This window comes from Anolis carolinensis, chromosome 4, assembly GCF_035594765.1.
Source record: "Anolis carolinensis isolate JA03-04 chromosome 4, rAnoCar3.1.pri, whole genome shotgun sequence".
In the NCBI taxonomy this organism is placed as follows: domain Eukaryota; kingdom Metazoa; phylum Chordata; class Lepidosauria; order Squamata; family Dactyloidae; genus Anolis; species Anolis carolinensis.
This window is the reverse complement of record NC_085844.1, coordinates 211,222,955-211,241,322: the sequence shown is the minus strand read 5'-3', so window position 1 is coordinate 211,241,322 and position 18,368 is coordinate 211,222,955. Positions and strand designations below refer to the sequence as shown.

General features: G+C 40.9%; 1 protein-coding gene across 1 annotated transcript in view; it reads left to right on the top strand.

The window, feature by feature from the left end:
* Positions 1 to 5,282: 5,282 nt before the first annotated feature.
* The window catches only part of csrp1 (cysteine and glycine rich protein 1), a 32,624-nt gene continuing 19,538 nt past the window's right edge, over positions 5,283 to 18,368 (top strand). The window contains exon 1 of the mRNA XM_003220569.4: positions 5,283 to 5,470. The gene's annotated coding sequence lies outside the window, so the exon portion shown is untranslated. The remainder of the gene's footprint in view (positions 5,471 to 18,368) is intronic.

Below are 18,368 nucleotides of genomic sequence, written 5' to 3'. Positions count from 1 at the left end.
TTTAACTGGATTATATGGCAGTGTAGACTCAAGGCCCTTCCACACAGCTATATAACCCATTTATAATGGACTTAATGTAAGGTAAAACCTTTACCCTTTACCTTAACTACCACCAATTCCTCAATACTTTATTTCCCATGCCACCATACTTCGCCACAGCACGCGTGGCTGGGCACAGCTAGTTCTTTATATTTTCTTTGTCCTTTGACTTTATCTATCAATCTTCCCCATTTCAGATCCCAGTTCTTTTTTATTCGGCCTGATATATATTTAGCTCTCCTTTCAAGGATATAGTCCTGAAGCATGTGCCAGTTTTCCCACATCCATGCCAACACAATTTTGTGGGTCAACCCATTATCATTGATTCAGCTGAGCTGCTCAAATTGGGAGGAACAATAGGTTTGGACCCAAGGGGTTTTTTTTCATTTTAGATTTCAAGGGACTGCTATGTCCAATGACATAATTAGGTGAGATATAATAATAATAATAATAATAATAATAATAATAATAATAATAATACCTGATACAAAAGGATCCTGCAAAAGGAGCAGCACCAGGAAACTACAGGCCAATAACGTGTCTGCCCACTATGTTTAAACTACTGACTGGCATCATAGCTGACAGAATTCAAGACTATCTTGAAGAAAAAAACATCTTGCCAGATGAACAGAAAGCAACAAACGGAAAAGCCCCTGGACAAAAGACCAGTTATTGATTGACAAAATGATTCTGGAGAACTGTAAAAGCTGAAAAGCTAATCTTCACATGACGTGGATTGACTACAAAAAGACCTTTGACTCACTCCCACACAGCTGGATCATCAAGTGCCTGGACGCCATCGGGATTTGTAAAGACATTGGCACCTTTACTGAAAACATGATGGAGCCCTGGAAAACTGAACTGTTTGTTGGAAATGAAAGCTATGGACTTGTCAACATCAGAAGAGGAATTTTCCAAGGAGACTCATTGTTCCCTCTGCTTTTCATTATTGCCATGATCCCTCTGTCAACAATCTTACAAAAAACAAACTTCGGCTATCAAACATCTAAGAAATCTCACAAAATTTCGCATCTGATGTACATGAATGACCTGAAGCTGTATGGGAAAACACAAACTGAAATCCAGTCTCTGACTAACACTGTCCGAATGTTTAGCACTGATATCAGCATGAAGTTTGTTTTGGACAAATGTTCAACAGTGGCATTGAAGAAGGAAAAAATCATTGAAAGTGAGGGCATAAATATGCCCAATGGACAAACAATAAAGTGTCACCAGCCAGAGGCCTATAAATATCTGGGCATATTACAGCTGGACAACATCAAGCATGAACATGTGAAGACTGTGGTCAGTAAAGAATACACACAAAGGGTCAGAAATATTCTCAAAAGCAAGCTCAATGGAGGCAACACCATCAAGGCCATAAACACCTAGGCCATACCTGTCATAAGATATACTGCTGGCATTATAAATTGGACACAGGCGGAACTGGACAATTTGGACAGAAAAACAAGAAAACTCATGACCATTCATCATTCACTGCACCCTCGCAGCGATATTGACCGGCTATATTTGCCTAGAAGATCAGGTGGCAGAGTACTCTTACAAGTAAAACAAGCAGTCAAAGAAGAAGAACATGCCCTGGCAGAATATGTAAAGCAAAGTGAAGAACCTGCTTTGATTGAAGTAAAAAATCAGAAACTCCTAAAAGCACAGAAGACAAAAAAAAACAGTACAAGAAAACCACACTACAAACGAGAGCTGACAGCTGGCACAACTAAACATTGCATGGAAGGTTCCTTGACAAAATTGAAGGAAAAGCTGATAAGGAGAAGACCTGGCTATGGCTCATGAATGGGACACTGAAGAAGGAGGCAGAAGGCCTGATCCTTGCAGCCCAGGAGCAAGCCATCAGAACAAATGCAATTAAGACCAAGATCGAAAAATCAGCTGATGACTCAAAATGCAGACTGTGCAAGGAAACCGGCGAAACCATTGATCATATCCTCAGCTGCTGTAAGAAAATCGCACAGACAGACTACAAACAGAGGCACAACTATGTGGCCCAAATGATTCATTGGAACTTATGCCTCAAGTACCACCTCTCAGCAGTAAAGAACTGGTGGGATCACAAACCTGCAAAAGTTCTGGAAAATGAGCACGCAAAGATACTGTGGGATTTCCGAATCCAGACTGACAAAGTTCTGGAACACAACACACCAGACATCAAAGTTGTGGAAAAGAAAAAGGTTTGGATCATTGATATTGCCATCCCAGGTGACAGTCACATTGATGAAAAACAACAGGAAAAACTCAGCCGCTATCAGGACCTCAAGATTGAACTTCAAAGACTCTGGCAGAAACCAGTGCAGGTGGTCCCGGTGGTGATCGGCACATTGGGTGCCATGCCAAAAAATCTCAGCCGGCATTTGGAAACAATAGACATTGACAACATTACGATCTGCCAACTGCAAAAGGCCACCCTACTGGGATCTGCACACATCATCCGAAAATACATCACACAGTCCTAGACACTTGGGAAGTGTTCGACTTGTGATTTTGTGATACGAAATCCAGAATATCTATCTTGTTTGCTGTGTCATACAATGTTGTTGTGTCAATAATAATAATAATAATAATAATAATAATAATAATAATAATAAACAACATTGGACAAAGTGCAGTGGCTTAATCCTACAAGATCATGGGAGCTGTAGCTTTACAACGCCCTTAGCCTTCCAAAGGTTGCTGGTGCCTCACCAAACTATAAATACCATGATGCCATAGTACTGAGCCATGACAATTAAAGGGGCGTCACACTGCATTCATTCTACAGTGTAGAAGTATCCTAAAGTTAGACATTTTTCATCAATCTCACTTTTGCAACAGAAGTGGAAGATTAACCTATGGTGCAAATCAGCACTTTCCAAACTGTGTGTCAGGACACATTAATATCTTCTGCTATGTGTAATTAGTGTGTCACGCCAAGGTAAGGAGAAACCTCTAAGTCTCTGTGAAATAAGCAATAAATCATTTTGATATTACAATCCATATATGTGTCCATATCTCTTACAAGGAGTTGGTTTAACTCAGAGCTTTTCCAGTCTGGAAAGTGCTGATCTGCACCATACTTTAACCTTCCACTTCTGTTGCAAAAGCTACATTCATGAAAAATGTTTAACTTTAGGGTGCATCTACACTGTAGAATGAATGCAATGTGACATACCTTTAATTGTCATGGCTCAGTACTATGGAATCATGGTATTTATAGTGTTCCCTCGCTACTTCGCGGTTCACTTTTAGCTCCCTCGCTGTTTCGCGGGGGGTTTGTGGACCTTAACGCTATCAAATCAAAAGTGGTATCTATCTATCAAACTAACCAATTAAACAACATAAAGCAACCCTGCCCCCTCTTCCGGGAAGGTTTCACTGGCTCCTCGGGAATCCTGGGAGTTGCAGGTTTACAGCCTTCTCTGCCAAATTGCTGCCTGCATCACCAAACTAAAACAACTACAGTGCAAAAAGGGCTTGCAAAGGAGAGAAAGGCCACCTTACTACTAAAATAAGGTATACATATTAAAATAAATATAGTGTCCCTACTTTGCAGATTGCGGGTGGTCCTGGAACGTAACCCCTGGGATAAGTGGGGGAACACTGTATGGTTTGGTGAGGCACCAGCATCCTTTAGGAGGCTAAAGGCCTTGTACAGCTACAGCTCCCATGATCTTGTAGCATTGAGCTACGGTACTTTGTCCAATGTTTATTATTATTATTATTATTATTATTATTATTATTATTATTATTATTATTATTTCTTAGCTAATTATGTCATTGGACGCCCAGATCTTTGATGTTTTTACCATCCTTGTGGGAGGCTTCTCTCATGTCCCCGCATGGAGCTGGAGTTGATAGAGGGAGCTCGTCCATACTCTCCCAAGGTTGGATTTGAACCAGCAACTTTCAGGTCAGCAACCCAACCTTCAAGTCATCAGTCCTCCCGGCACAAAGGTTTAACCCACTGCGCCATCAGGGGCTGAATCAAAACATGAAGATTTCTTCTATATGGCCCATGATGTAAATGAGTTTGACATTGGGATTGCCAGAGACTAGTGCTTTCCTAGAAAAATTTGTAAATTAAATGTATTTCAGAAAGTATTAGCAGTAGCCCCGAAACCAGTTGGTTTTAATTCTGTTGAGCAGAGAGGAATATTGTTTGGCATAGGATGCAACTTTCCTGGGGACTCTGGAGGTGGGCATGACTGAAACGCAAAAATGTGTGCTATCATTCCCCAATAAGTGCCACAAGCCTCTATGTCGAAAATTATCCTTACATCCTTAAATTTCTTACACATGATAAAGTTATTTATTTATTTATTTAAAATGTTTATGTTCTGCCCTTCTCACCCCGGAACATAAAAAATGCCAGGAACATAAAACAATTACAGTAGAGTCTCACTTATCCAAGCTAAACATAAGCAAATATCTTGGATAATAAGGAGGGATTAAGGAAAAGCTTATTAAACATCAAATTAGGTTATGATTTTACAAATTAAGCACCAAAACATCATGTTATACAACAAATTTGACAGGAAAAGCAGTTCAATGTGCAGTAATGTTATGTTGTAATTACTGTATTTACGAATTTAGCACCAAAATATCACGATATATTGAAAACATTGACTACAAAAATGGCTTGGATAATCCAGAAACTTGGATAAGTGAGACTCTACTGTATAAATATACACAAACATTAAAATCAGTTATATCTACTTTAAAATCAGCTATTTAAACCAACTCAGGACAAAGTTAATTCCACACTCTTTTAGCATTAACAAATAATATTATTTCATAGTAAATGTATCATCATTTTTAATATCAGAGGAGTATTTAGTAATTATTTCTGGTGCTCACATCACAAATGTCAGTGAAAGGATGCAGGTCTAAAATGTGTGTCCCCAACATGAAGTGGATCAGGCATGGGCAAACCTCGACCCTCCAGGTGTCTTGGACTTCAACTCCCACAATTCCTAACAGCCTACCGGCTGTTAGGAATTGTGGGAGTTGAAGTCCAAGACACCTGGAGGGCCGAGGTTTGCCCATGCCTGGAGGCGCCTCCTCGGGCTCATCGGGCTGGCCCTGGATGCGCCAGGCTGGCCCAGAGCAGCTCTTGGGGGATACAGAGCCCCCCTTGCAGCCCGCTCCTCTCCTCCGGCTGGCTTTCTCAGGAAGCATGACATCAGCCCTTTTGTGCGGCGGAGGCCGGAGGGGAAGGCGCCAGAAAGCGGGGCCGTCCCTCCCTGGCTTCGGGCGGCGGCTGGGTGTTGCTCGGGGACCGCCTTCTCCCGAGGAGAGAACAAAACAACCCCTCCCTCGAGGCTGCAGCCCGGACACTCTGGGTGGCGGCCGGACACCGAAAAGGAGAGCGGCGGCGGCGGCAGCAGCAGAAGCAGCGTTCAGCCAAAGCAATAGCCAGGTGAGCGCCTCCTCGCCTTCCCTCCCCGCTTCCATCGCCGTCCAAACAGCTGTGCCAGTTCGGAAAGTCCCAGGAAATGCTCCTCCATCTAAATAAATAAGTACACGGGAAAACAAGTTCGGGGAATGAAAAACTTTCAAAAGCTGGAACAAAAGGTTCTCTTCGTCTGTAGAACAGCCAATGGGCTGTTAGGGATTGTGGGAATTGAAGTCTAAAACACCTAGAGGGCCCACGTTTTCCCATGCCTGCTGTAGAATTATTGCAGTTTGACACCACTTCAACTGCCACAGGCTCAGTGCTGTGGTATCCTGGGACTTGTAGTTTTAAAAGGGCTTTAGCCTTCTCTGCCCTTCTTTTGCTGTATGATGATTGCGGAATCTCTGCACATGCTTAAACTTTTTAAAACTATTTCTTCCTGGAACTTGTTCTCCTCTATTTATTGGTTATTTGGATGAAGAGGCAGAGCACTTCAGCTGTGCTATTGCAAGCACTGCACAGGCTCCCACACTTGGAAATGTTATTGGGACTAGGGCTCCCAGCATCCTCTAGAGCAGCAGGGGGGGGGGGGACTTTGATTCACCAGGTTTTTGGACTTCAGCTCTCAGGAGCCCAAGCCAGCGTAGCCAGCTGTCAGGAATTCTGGGAGTTGGTGTTCAAATTGTCTGGAAGACTACAGTTTCCGTGTTGGGTTTTAGATATGTAGAAGTAAGTAATACCTTTTGAGTGCAGATGGCTTGGCTCCCAAAAGAAGCATGCTTTGTATCTAGGTTGTACATGGCATTGTTTTCTTATAGGTTGTGTGATATGTTCTTATTTGTGTCACTGTGGCATTGGTCAGTGTTTCAACTCAATATGAAGCATTTAGGAAAGTTCTAATGTGGGATTCTTCAGTCAGAAATCTTCTGCCTCAAACATCTTTAAAGTGTGAGTGCCGCTCCTTTTTTTTTTGAATTAGAGCCGCAGCCAATACATTTCATCTGCACGCTTCTGGTTAATCCAGGAACTACGTTGTCGGAAGGGTGAGTCAGAGCGGTATGAGTGTGTTTCTTTTAGGCTGATAAACTTTAGGGGTCTGGCTTCCGGCCTTCTCATAAACTATTATATGTGCAAGAATCACTGAGCAAGGTTTTTATTTTACCTTTAGTCCAATCGTCTTTTCAGTGGTGGAAGTTTAGAAATCCATGGTAGAGGCCGGTGATGTTGCTGAAAGAACTCCAGCCAGAGCTTGCAAAAATCACTTTTTACTACATCTCCCAGAATCCAATAAGCATGATCACTACTCACTAACCATATTGGCTGGATGATTCATAGAACTGATTTATTTTTAAAAACTGTTCTTAACAATTCACAGTACTTTCCAAGCTTTATGTCCAACAAAAGACAGTTTCCATCCAGATGATTGATTCCATTGTCTTATCCTGAAACACAGTATCTATGACTGGATACAGTAGTTCATTTGAGATTACAGTACTATATTATAGAAATATAATGGAACATATAGCATGGCACACTGGTAGCACTGCTTTCTATGCAGATGGGGAAAAATGGAGTAAATATTGGGTTGTTGTATGTTTTCCGGGCTGTATGGCCATGTTCTAGAACATGGCTATACAGCCCAGAAAACATACAACAACCCTGTAATCCCGGCCATGAAAGCCTTTGACAACACATGGAATAAATATTTTTTACTCTCATTGGCTGGGCAAAGTTTGCATAAGAGAAGGAGCTCTTCTGTTTGTTGGTAAGTGCCTTAAGGTATTGTTTCTACAGCTGTAATTATCAGCTGTCAGTTTTATTCAATGACAGTTGCATCCTGAAATTGTTCAGTAGTTCATACTTGGAACAAACTTTCAAGGCATTGAACCAAGCTTAGCTTATGCTGCTCTGCAAAAGAAAGAAAGAAAGAAAGTGGGCTAGCTGGCCGAAGTGGCATTAATGCAGGAATGTGCATGCATTCCTGACTCCAAGGTCTGTGTGCAATATGGGTGGTGCCCATCTCCCAATGAAGTGTCCCATAAAACCCTTTTAGAGTTTAATGGAGCTGAAATGTACTTTAGGGGTTAGTAAGGAGGAGGCATGGGGAACCTGTGTATATTTCTTTGTGCATATTCACTTCCTTCATGCATGTTTATTTTTTTTTTAAATGGTTAAAAAATGTATTCTTTACATGTCTGCAAATCTTGTTACCTGTTATATCTTGAGTTTTCTAGTTCATCATAATCCCCCATCTTCAAAATGCCCATTTTAGCACAGGAAGTACAAGATAGTGGTTAAAACTAACTCACTGTACCCACAACTGATTATATTTCTTAGTTATTTTAAAGCCTGGAAGTGCCTTTGCATGATTTGTGTTGGAAATCCTCTTGTCTGTTCCAAGAAATGTAAAATCAGTTAGCATTTAAGTGGATTGTGAAGAGATACCACATAGTCAACAGAGAGGGATGTGGCATTACTTGTTTTGTCTAATTCAGATTGCTTTGTCTGGATGAATAGCTCTTTACTTAAGAATTTGACTGTTTTTTAGTACTAAGGAATGTCCATTTATGGTAAAGTATGCTATTACTCAATGGTCTAATAATTACACGGGTGTCTAGATTCCTTCCTTAGAAGTCTAAGCTTGGAACCTGTCTGGCTACAACTATAAATTCTATGGTAATCATCACTGCAAAAAATAAAAATTAATAAAAAATTAAATGCTAAGTTTGCACAAAGCATTTTTTTGTCCATGAAATAATGTGATTCTTTATCTCTGGACAGGTTTTTTTTTAGATTGTGTGAAAAGATGGTTTCAGTCATAAATTTGTTAAAGCTCTGTTCAGTTTGGCCATTAGACAAATGTACACCTTTTCTATTTCGGCATCCACAATATTCATGATGTGGCACAAATTAATAAAATGTGAAGGGGACCATAATATTTCTTTATTTATTCACTGTATTTATATTCCGCCCTTCTCACCCCGAAGGGGACTCAGGCGGATCACAATGTACATATACATGGCAAACATTCAATGACATACGACATACAGACAGGAACAGAGATACAGAGGCAATTTAACATTTTCCAGCTTCCAGGCTTCATGAGGGTATGCTCGATTCTGGCCACAGGGGGAGCTGCTGCTTCATCATCCACTGTGACACCGAGTCCTTGGTGGATTACTTCCTCATTCCTTTTCGCACACTGCTGGACGATTTTTATGGTGTTGTAAATTAGTTAAATTAACCTCCCCGCATAAGTGGTACCTAAATTTCCTACTTGATAAATGCAACTATCTTTCGGATTGCTTAGGTCAACAACGAGCTGGGCAATTTTAATGGTCGGGCGCGCAATCCGACATGGGCTGGCTTCCAACTCATGACCTCTTGGTCAGTAGTGATTTATTGCAGCTGGCTACTAACCAGCTGCACCACAGCACGGCCCTAGAAATAGAAAAGAGAAAAGATAGGTTGAGCATCTCTATCTGAAATGCTTGAGACCAGAAGTGTTCTGTATTTTGGATTTGTTTTTGAATACTATATACATAACGAGATAACATATACATAACAAGATAACTTGGAGATGGGACCCAAGTCTAAACACAAAATTCCTTTACACACCTTATATATATCACCTGAGGATAATTTTATACACAGTATGTTTAGTAATTTTGCACATGAAACAAAGTTTGTGCACACTGAACCATGCTTCAGTGCATGAGAGTGCCCAAGGAGGATATAAATGGTGCAATGGCTGCCATGTTTGAATTTGGTTGCAAGATCTCAATATATGAGAAAAGGAATGAAACAAAAGCAATTTGTCTTCAAATAGTGGGCCCTTTTACAGTGACCAAGGCAGATTACTCGAACTGCCTTGGAGGTGGCAGGGAGTCCCAACTGCCCAGCCACATTGAATATAGCTCAACACCATTAGACAGCCACCCTATTAGAACCCCCCCCCCCCCTCCATTGGTATGACTGTTCCCGGCCACAACAGTTACCTACCATGTTGCTGGGCACTCAGGAAGCTAGTAGGAGAGGAGAAGGGGAAAAGCTCCACCTCTCCCTTCTATCCCACGCAGTATCCCAGGATGCTTCCTCACCAGTACAGTGACTGATGGGCATGCTGCCCCATCCCATGATGTCACTGGACTTCCGGTGGAGACCCTGTCCACAACTGGAATGGAAGCGTCATATGACTCAACACAGGACCCTATCCATGTTATGCTGGCTCCACTGGAGCCATCACAGATCCTCAGGCAATGCTTCCCATGTGTGATGGGAAAAGCGTTGCCACAAGGGAGTGGTTTGACAGATTGGCGCTGCAACCCTTCTGTTTCTTTGGCGAAGCGGTACACTTTGTTTGGTTCATGTGATAACATTGTTAGTGGATTCTCATGGTCAAGTGCAGAATTGAACTCTGGTCTGCAGAGTTGTACTCCAATGCAATGCTTGTTTTCTTCAAATCCCAGGAATCATAGGATGTTGTCCTGAAAGTTTAACAGCACACACACTATAGAACTGTGGAAAAGTGTGCTATAATGGTGATTATTACATGCCTTTGTATGCTTGGTTCAGTGGTCTGATGTTTAATCTACATGGGATCTGCATCTAAATCTGCTATATGGCTTTCAGGCAGACATTGTCCAGATACTGTACAAAATCCTAAGGGACGACACAAATTAACAGTAGCCTTGCTCACTACTTTTCCATGTGTGGTCCAAGAGCCAAACATGCAGTGCAGACCTGCGTGAGCAGACGTTGAAAGGAGCTCCTTCTGAATATGTAGGCATGGACTAAAGCTCTCTGACAGAGAATTCTAAATATCCTTCCCTAACTGAAAACCCCAGGATTCTATTTGATATTTCCATGGTAGTTAAAGTAGAATCTAATAGCACTGCAGTCATGAGCTGTGGAAGGGACCTTTATCTTAAAATTAGCAAACCACTTCAAGCAACTTTGATCTTCAGCAAGAGTGAATAATTTGTAGAGCATATGGATCTGAATTGTTTGGTAAGGGGAAACCCTAGCCCACCAAAACGTTTACTTTACCATACAACAAGAATAACTTACAATGATGTATTGGTGCTGGGAATATCTCTCTCCTTCTATACCTTCAACTATGCAGATTGCAGCTAAGCTTAGAGGGAATTGCAAAACTTGAAAGAAGCATGGTGATAGAATAAGAAATGACATCAATCTTCCTGGCAATGTGTAACTGTCACTGTTTAAGTCCTATATGTTTTAGTTCTACTACAACGCTGGTAATGAATATGCTTTAAAGGTGTTTCTCTTTCCTTTTTTCTCTTTGACCCCAGGTCACAAATATGACTAAGCATTGTTGCACCAAATATATCACTTTTGTAATTTACATTTAAAGGAGGGTGAGTACTTGTTTAAGGGAAGATGATTACAGAATGCTAGGATTTGCCCCTCATTGACATGAATTGTTCAGTCTTTACTTTCTCACCCCACAGTTTACTCATAAGCCAACCTGAATCCCATTAACATTAATGGGGCTAAACTGAATAAAATCCAATTACTTAACTTGGTTATAGACTTGAATGTTATTTAATCTCTTCTTTTTCTGGACAGCTGTGTAACTTGCCATGCTCTTCAATTCTTAAATAGCAATGCTTTCTTGCTTGAAGAATATTTCCTTTCTGCGTTAATTTATGTTTAGTTCAACCAGTCTATCACTCCTAGGTTGAAGATGATTTTACTGTACTCCAGGCCCACATCTTACAATATACATTTGAATTCCATGTATCTGTAGTTTAATAGTGGTACATATTGTCTCAGCTTCAGAGGAAGACAAGGATAACTTCCCTCTGAACAAATTCTGACAAGAAAACCCTGTAATGGGTTTTTATTAGGGCAGCTAGTGTGGCAAAGTGGTTTGAATGTTAAGACTATAACTCTGGAGGCCAGGGCTCAATTTATCACCCAGCCATGGAAATCCACTGGGTGACCTAGGGCAAGTCACATATGCTAAGCCCCAGAAAATCCCATGATAGCTTTACCTCAGCTTGCCATAAGTCAGAAGCAACTTGAAGGTGCACTACTATTATTATTACTACACTCAAATGGATGGGGAAAAACTTCCTACTTTAGATTGCAAGGAAGGGAGGAATTGTGTCTTGCTTCCATTCTATTGTCCAGTGAAATTAACCATTATGTGATGCAAAAAACCTCTGCATCCTTTTCCATATCTTAAACAATATGGATGAGAACTGATCTTTTAATTTTATTGTTGTTTCATAGAATCATAGAATAATAAAGTTAGAAAAAGACCACATGGGTCATCAAGTCCAACCCCCTGCCATGTATGAAAAGCACAATCAAAGTATCCTTGACAGATCACCATCCAGCCTCTGTTTAAAAGTTTCTAAGGAAGGGGCTTCCACCACACTCCAAGGCAGAGTTCCACTGTTGAATAGCTTGTACAGTCAGAAAGTTCTTCCTAATGTTCAGGTGGAATCTCCTTTCCTGTAATTTTAATCCATCACTCCTAGTCCTAGTTTCAAGGGCACCAGGAAACAAGTCTATTCCCTCTTCCTTATGACACCCTTTTTCTTATTTATACATGACTATCATGCCTCCTCTCAACCTTCTCTTCTGGAGTCTGAACATGGCCAGTTCTTTAAGACCAGGGGTCCCCAAACTAAGGCCCGGGGGCCGGATGCGGCCCTCCAAGGTCATTTACCTGACCCTGGCCCTCAGTTTTAGACTTAGGCTCGCCCAAAGTCTGAAATGACTTGAAGGCACACAACAATAACAATCCTACTTAACTTGACTATCTCATTGGCCAGAAGCAGGCCCACACTTCCCATTGAAATATTATATTATTAATAATGTTATAATACCATACAATATAATAATACTAATAATAATACAATATAATATTAATTATACGTTATATATTACATTTAATATTACTAATAATATTACCGTATAGTGGTATAGTACAATATAGTAATATATAATGCTAATATGGGGCCCCTGGTGGCACAGTGCGTTAAAGCGCTGAGCTGCTGAACTTGCGAACCATAAGGTGCCAGGTTCAAATCCCGGGAGCAGAGTGAGCGCCCGCTGTTAGCTCCAGCTCCTGCCAACCTAGCAGTTCGAAAACATGCAAATGTGAGTAGATCAATAGGTACCGCTCCGGTGGGAAGGTAATGGCGCTCCATGAAGTCATGCTGGCCACATGATCTGGAGATGTCTATGGACAACGCGGCTCTTCGCCTTAGAAATGGAGATGAGCACCAACCCCCAGAGTCGGTCACGACTGGACTTAACGTCAGGGGAAACCTTTACCCTTTTTAATGCTAATATTGTGCTATGCTAATAATATAATATATTGTATGTACATACAACTTGTAAGCAGCTCTGACTCCCCTTCGGGGTGAGAGAGGGTGGGATATAAATAGAGTAAATAAAAAATAAATAATTGTTGTTGGGGTTTTTTTGCACTACAAATAAGACATGTGCAGTGTGCATAGGAATTTGTTCGTATTTTTTTTTCAAGTGATAATTTGGCCCCTTAAGAGTCTGAGGGACCATGAACCGGCCCTCCACTTCAAAAGTTTGGGGACCCCTGTTTAAGACACTCCTCATAGGACATTGTTTCCAAACCTTTGATCATTTTAGTCACCCTCCTCTGGACACTTTACAGTTTGTCAATATCCCTTTTGAACTGTGGTGCCCAGAACTGGACACAGTATTCCAGGTGAGGTCTAACCAAAGCAGAATAGAATCATAGAATCATAGAATAGTAGAGTTGGAAGAGACCTCATGGGCCATCCAGTCCAACCCCCTGCTAAGAAGCAGGAAATCGCATTCAAAGCACCCCCGACAGATGGCCATCCAGCCTCTGTTTAAAAGCCTCCAAAGAAGGAGCCTCCACCATGGCCCGGGGGAGAGAGTTCCACTGTCGAACAGCTCTCACAGTGAGGAAGTTCTTCCTGATGTTCAGGTGGAATCTCCTTTCCTGTAGTTTGAAGCCATTGTTCCGTGCCCTAGTTTGCAAGGTAGCAGAAAACAAGCTTGCTCCCTCCTCCCTATGACTTCCCCTCACATATTTGTACATGGCTATCATGTCTCCTCTCAGCCTTCTCTTCTGCAGGCTAAACATGCCCAGTTTTTTAAGCCGCTCCTCATAGGGCTTGTTCTCCAGACCTTTGATCATTTTAGTTGCCCTCCTCTGGACACATTCTAGCTTGTCAACATCTCCCTTCAACTGCGGTGCCAAGAATTGGACACAATATTCCAGGTGTGTTCTGACCAAGGCAGAATAGAGGGGGAGCATGACTTCCCTGGATCTAGATGCTATACCCCTATTGATGCAGGCCAAAATCCCGTTGGCTTTCTTAGCAGCCGCACCACATTGTTGGCTCATGTTTAACTTGTTGTCCACAAGGACTCCAAGATCTTTTTCACATGTACTGCTGTCTAGCCAGGCGTCCCCCATTCTGTATCTTTGCATTCCATTTTTTTCTGCCCAAGTGAAGTATCTTGCATTTGTCCCTGTTGAACTTCATTTTGTTAGTTTCAGCCCATCTCTCTAGTCTGTCAAGATCGTTTTGAATTCTGCTCCTGTCTTCTGGAGTGTTAGCTATCCCTCCCAGTTTGGTGTAATCTGCAAACTTGATGATCGTACCTTCTAACCCTTCATCTAAGTCGTTAATAAAGATGTTAAACAGAACCGGGCCCAGGACGGAGCCCTGCGGCACTCCACTCGTGACTTCTTTCCAAGATGAAGACGACACATTGGTGAGCACCCTTTGGGTTTGTTCGTTTAGCCAATTACAGATCCACCTAACTGTAGTTTTGTCTAGCCCACATTTTACTAGTTTGTTTGCCAGAAGGTCGTGAGGTACTTTGTCGAAGGCCTTACTGAAATCCAGGTACGCTACATCCACAGCGTTCCCTGTATCGACCCAACTCGTAACTCTATCGAAAAAAGAGATCAGATTAGTCTGGCATGACGTGTTTTTGGTAAATCCATGTTGACTATTAGCAATGATTGCATTTGTTTCTAAGTGTTTGCAGACCACTTCCTTAATGATCTTTTCCAGAATCTTGCCTGGTATCGACGTGAGGCTGACTGGACGGTAATTGTTTGGGTCGTTCTTTTTTCCCTTCTTGAAGATAGGGACCACATTTGCCCTCCTCCAATCTTCTGGGACTTCTCCTGTTCTCCAAGAACTTTCGAATATGCTTGCCAATGGTTCTGAAATAACTTCAGCTAGTTCCTTCAATACTCTTGGATGTAGAATACAAGGGCACCATGACTTCCCTCGATCTAGGCACTATATTCCTTTTGATGCAGTCCAAAATCCTATTGGCTTTTTTAGCTGCTGCATCACACTGTTGGCTCTTGTTCAACTTGTTGTCCATGAAGACTCCAAGATCTTTCTCACATGGACTATTGTCAAGCCAGGCATCACACATCCTGTATATTTGCATTTCATTTTTTCTGCCTAAGTGTAGTACAGTAGAGTCTCACTTATCCAACATAAATGGGCTGGCAGAACATTGGACAATAAAAAATGTTGGATAATAAGGAGGGATTAAGGAAAAGCCTATTAAATGTCAAATTACATTATCTATATATATAAAAATGTTCTGACCATTGCCCCTTAACTTAAACAACAAAACTACACAACCAAATCACACAAAATTTGGCCAAATTTGAGGGTGCTACTCCAGCTACTCCAGAAAACGGCCATGCTTTGAGGCTGCAAGGCTATTCACTGCTATTCCACCTGGCCAACAAATGATTCCCATAAGCCACAGCAACGCGTGGCTGGGCAAAGCTAGTGATTTATAAATAAAGTACCAAAACACCATGTTTTTACAACAAATCAATACAAAAAGCAGTTCAATACACAGTAACATTATATAGTAATTACTGTATTTACGAATTTAGCACCAAAACATCACAATGTATTGAAAACATTGACTACAAAAACACTGACTACTAAAAGGCAAACTGTGTTGGATAATACAGAACGTTGGATAAGAGAAGGTTGGATAAGCAAGACTCTACTGTATCTTACATTTGTCATTGTTGAAATTCCTTTTGCTAGTTTTGGCCCAGCTCTCTAATCTGTTAAGGTCATTTTGAATTCTGATCCTGTCCTTTGAAGTATTAGCTATCCTTCCTACTTTGGTGTCATCTTCAAACTTGATAAGTATGCCCTCTAAACCTTCATCCAAGTCACGCCACCTTCTCTTTTCACAAGTCATTAATAAAGATGTTAAACAGAACTGGGCCCAGGACCAAACCCTGCAGGACTCCACTAGTCACTTCTTTCCAGGATGATGAAGAGGAACCATTGGTAAGCACCCTTTGGGTTTGGTTGCTTAACCAATTACAGATCCACCTAACAGTAGTATTGCCTAGCCCACATTTGACCAGTTTGCTTGCAAAAAGGTCATGGGAGACCTTGTTGAAGGCCTTACTGAAATCAAGATTATTTTAGGATCAAGATAGAATAATATTCCCCAGATTATTAAAAATGCTAATATCAACTTCATTTATTTCTAATTGGGACTACAGCTTTAGAATAATAGGTTTTCAGTTTTTGTGAAAATACCTGACCTTATCACTTCTATCAAAAGTTATAATTTGACTTGAAGCATCTCAACATGAAAGAACAAAGAACAAGACACACGTTTCAAGCCCCTGCTAAGAAAAGACCAGCATTTTCATTTGATCGAGGTCCCATTCACGTTACATATTTATAGTGCTTCGATTCCAGTTTAACTGCTGCAGTTCATAGAATTCCAAAAGAAAGGAAGAACTATGTAGGATTCTCAACCAAAGAGCTCCAGTGCCTCACTGAAAAGTGGATTACAATTGGCCCATTGTATGTCCTGGGCTTTAGTGCCAATGGTATAGTAAAATGGTGTCATTTATAAAAAATGGTAAACAACTCACATGAATGCCAGAGAGAGCCCCAGAATCTGTGAAAAGTCAGTGGCTACAGCAAGGTATACTTACACTTCAGCATAGTGCTCAGCACATGCTTTAAGGTTTGCTTTTTAAGGTTTTCTCTCTGAATGTTTTCAAGTCATGGTTAATAGAATCCATGGATATGGAGGCTATATTATAGTTTTGTGTGTGTGAAAGAGCCATAAATTACATTCTTTGGTGGTTACTCAGAGAATTCCTTTGTACAATTTAGGATACTTAGAAGAAAGAAGAACCAGCACGATGTAATGCTTTGAGCTTTGAATTATGATTAGAGACCAGGGTTTAAATCTCTGCCTGGCCATGGAAACGAATTGGGTGAACTTGCCAAAAAAGGAGGGAAAATAGATTAGAAATAGGGGATTCAGACAACACATGAAAGGGGGTGAGATAATCTGCATTGCAGATAAGCCCTAAATTCCTTTCTCCATTGCTCTCTTTCAAATGCCTACACATCACTGTCAAATTATTTCCCTTTTATTTTGCATAGACACAAATGATGGTATAAAGAATGAGGCGGCTACTGAGTTGTAGCTAACATGATAATTAAAAGAAATTGCTGCCATAAGCACTTGTGAGATTGTTTTCTGATCCTCTTTCACATTCTACAAACCTTCCAAGGGAAATCCCATCTCTGGCCCATATGGCCAAAAAGAAAAAGCAAAGTGCCTGGCTAGGCCATCTGTTGGAAATGCTCTTTCTAATTAACAGTTTACTATGAGTTTAACCCAGTGTTTCTCAAACTGTGCTCCTCTTGGTGTTTTGGACTTCAACTCCCAGAAATCCCAGGTAGTTTATTAACTGTTAGGCACTGTGGGAGCTAAAGTCAAAAACATCTGTAGGAGCAGAGTTTGAGAAACTCTGGTTTAACCAATGCTTAGTGTTTTTCTTGACAGATTTGTTTAGTTTGATTGTTGGGTTCTGTGTGGCTAGCAGTTTGCAGAAAATGAACAGGAAACTAACACACAAAAGGTTACATGTAAATGTAAACATTTAAATAATGTAAACTAGATACAGTTATGCGTTTTGAAAGCAAGGTGTTTTGGTAGGTTGCTGGAACCAAAAATGAACTCCAACATACTGGGGTTAAGACATTATGTTAATCACCAGGCACCCGGTTTGCAAAAAATAAAACTGCAGAGTCTATGGATGATTTGGCAGAACCATTTACCACACTACAAACTAGGGTTCCAGTTTATCACAGTAGTGCTGTAATCCACTGCCTGCCTGCAATAATGTTTACTTGGGCCAAAAGGACCCCAGGCATTAATTGTTGTACCCCTAGGCTGCGCTGGCATCTCAAAACTACACTGGAGCCCCAGAACATAAGCAAGTAAGCTGTTTATTGCAGATTATATGCAAGCGATAGCACATTAAGTTCAGAGTCAATAAAATGGGTTTAAATACACAAGAATAAAGTACTTGATAAACTTGAAGCAAGAGTCTATAAAAATCACTCAAAGAATATACAGTAGAGTCTCACTTATCCTAGCTAAACGGGCCAGCAGAAGCTTGGATAAGCAAATATCTTGGATAATAAGGAGGGATTAAGGAAAAGCCTATTAAACATCAAATTAGGTTATGATTTTACAAATTAAGCACCAAAACATCATGTTTTACAACAAAATTGACAGAAAAAGCAGTTCAATACGCAGTAATGTTATGTTGTAATTACTGTATTTACGAATTTAGCACCAAAATATCATGATATATTGAAAACATTGACTACAAAAATGGCTTGGATAATCCAGAAACCTGGATAAGTGAGGCTTGGATAAGTGAGACTCTACTGTAGTCCAAACTGAATATCAAAGTAAGTCCCACGAAAGATATCACTAGGAGTCCAAACAAGATTTTCAGGGATTAGTCCAAAACATGAATTAAACTAGAAACACAGGAAAGTACACTGGAGTGCAGGAACAAGACTCCAAATTTAGTCCAAGGTAC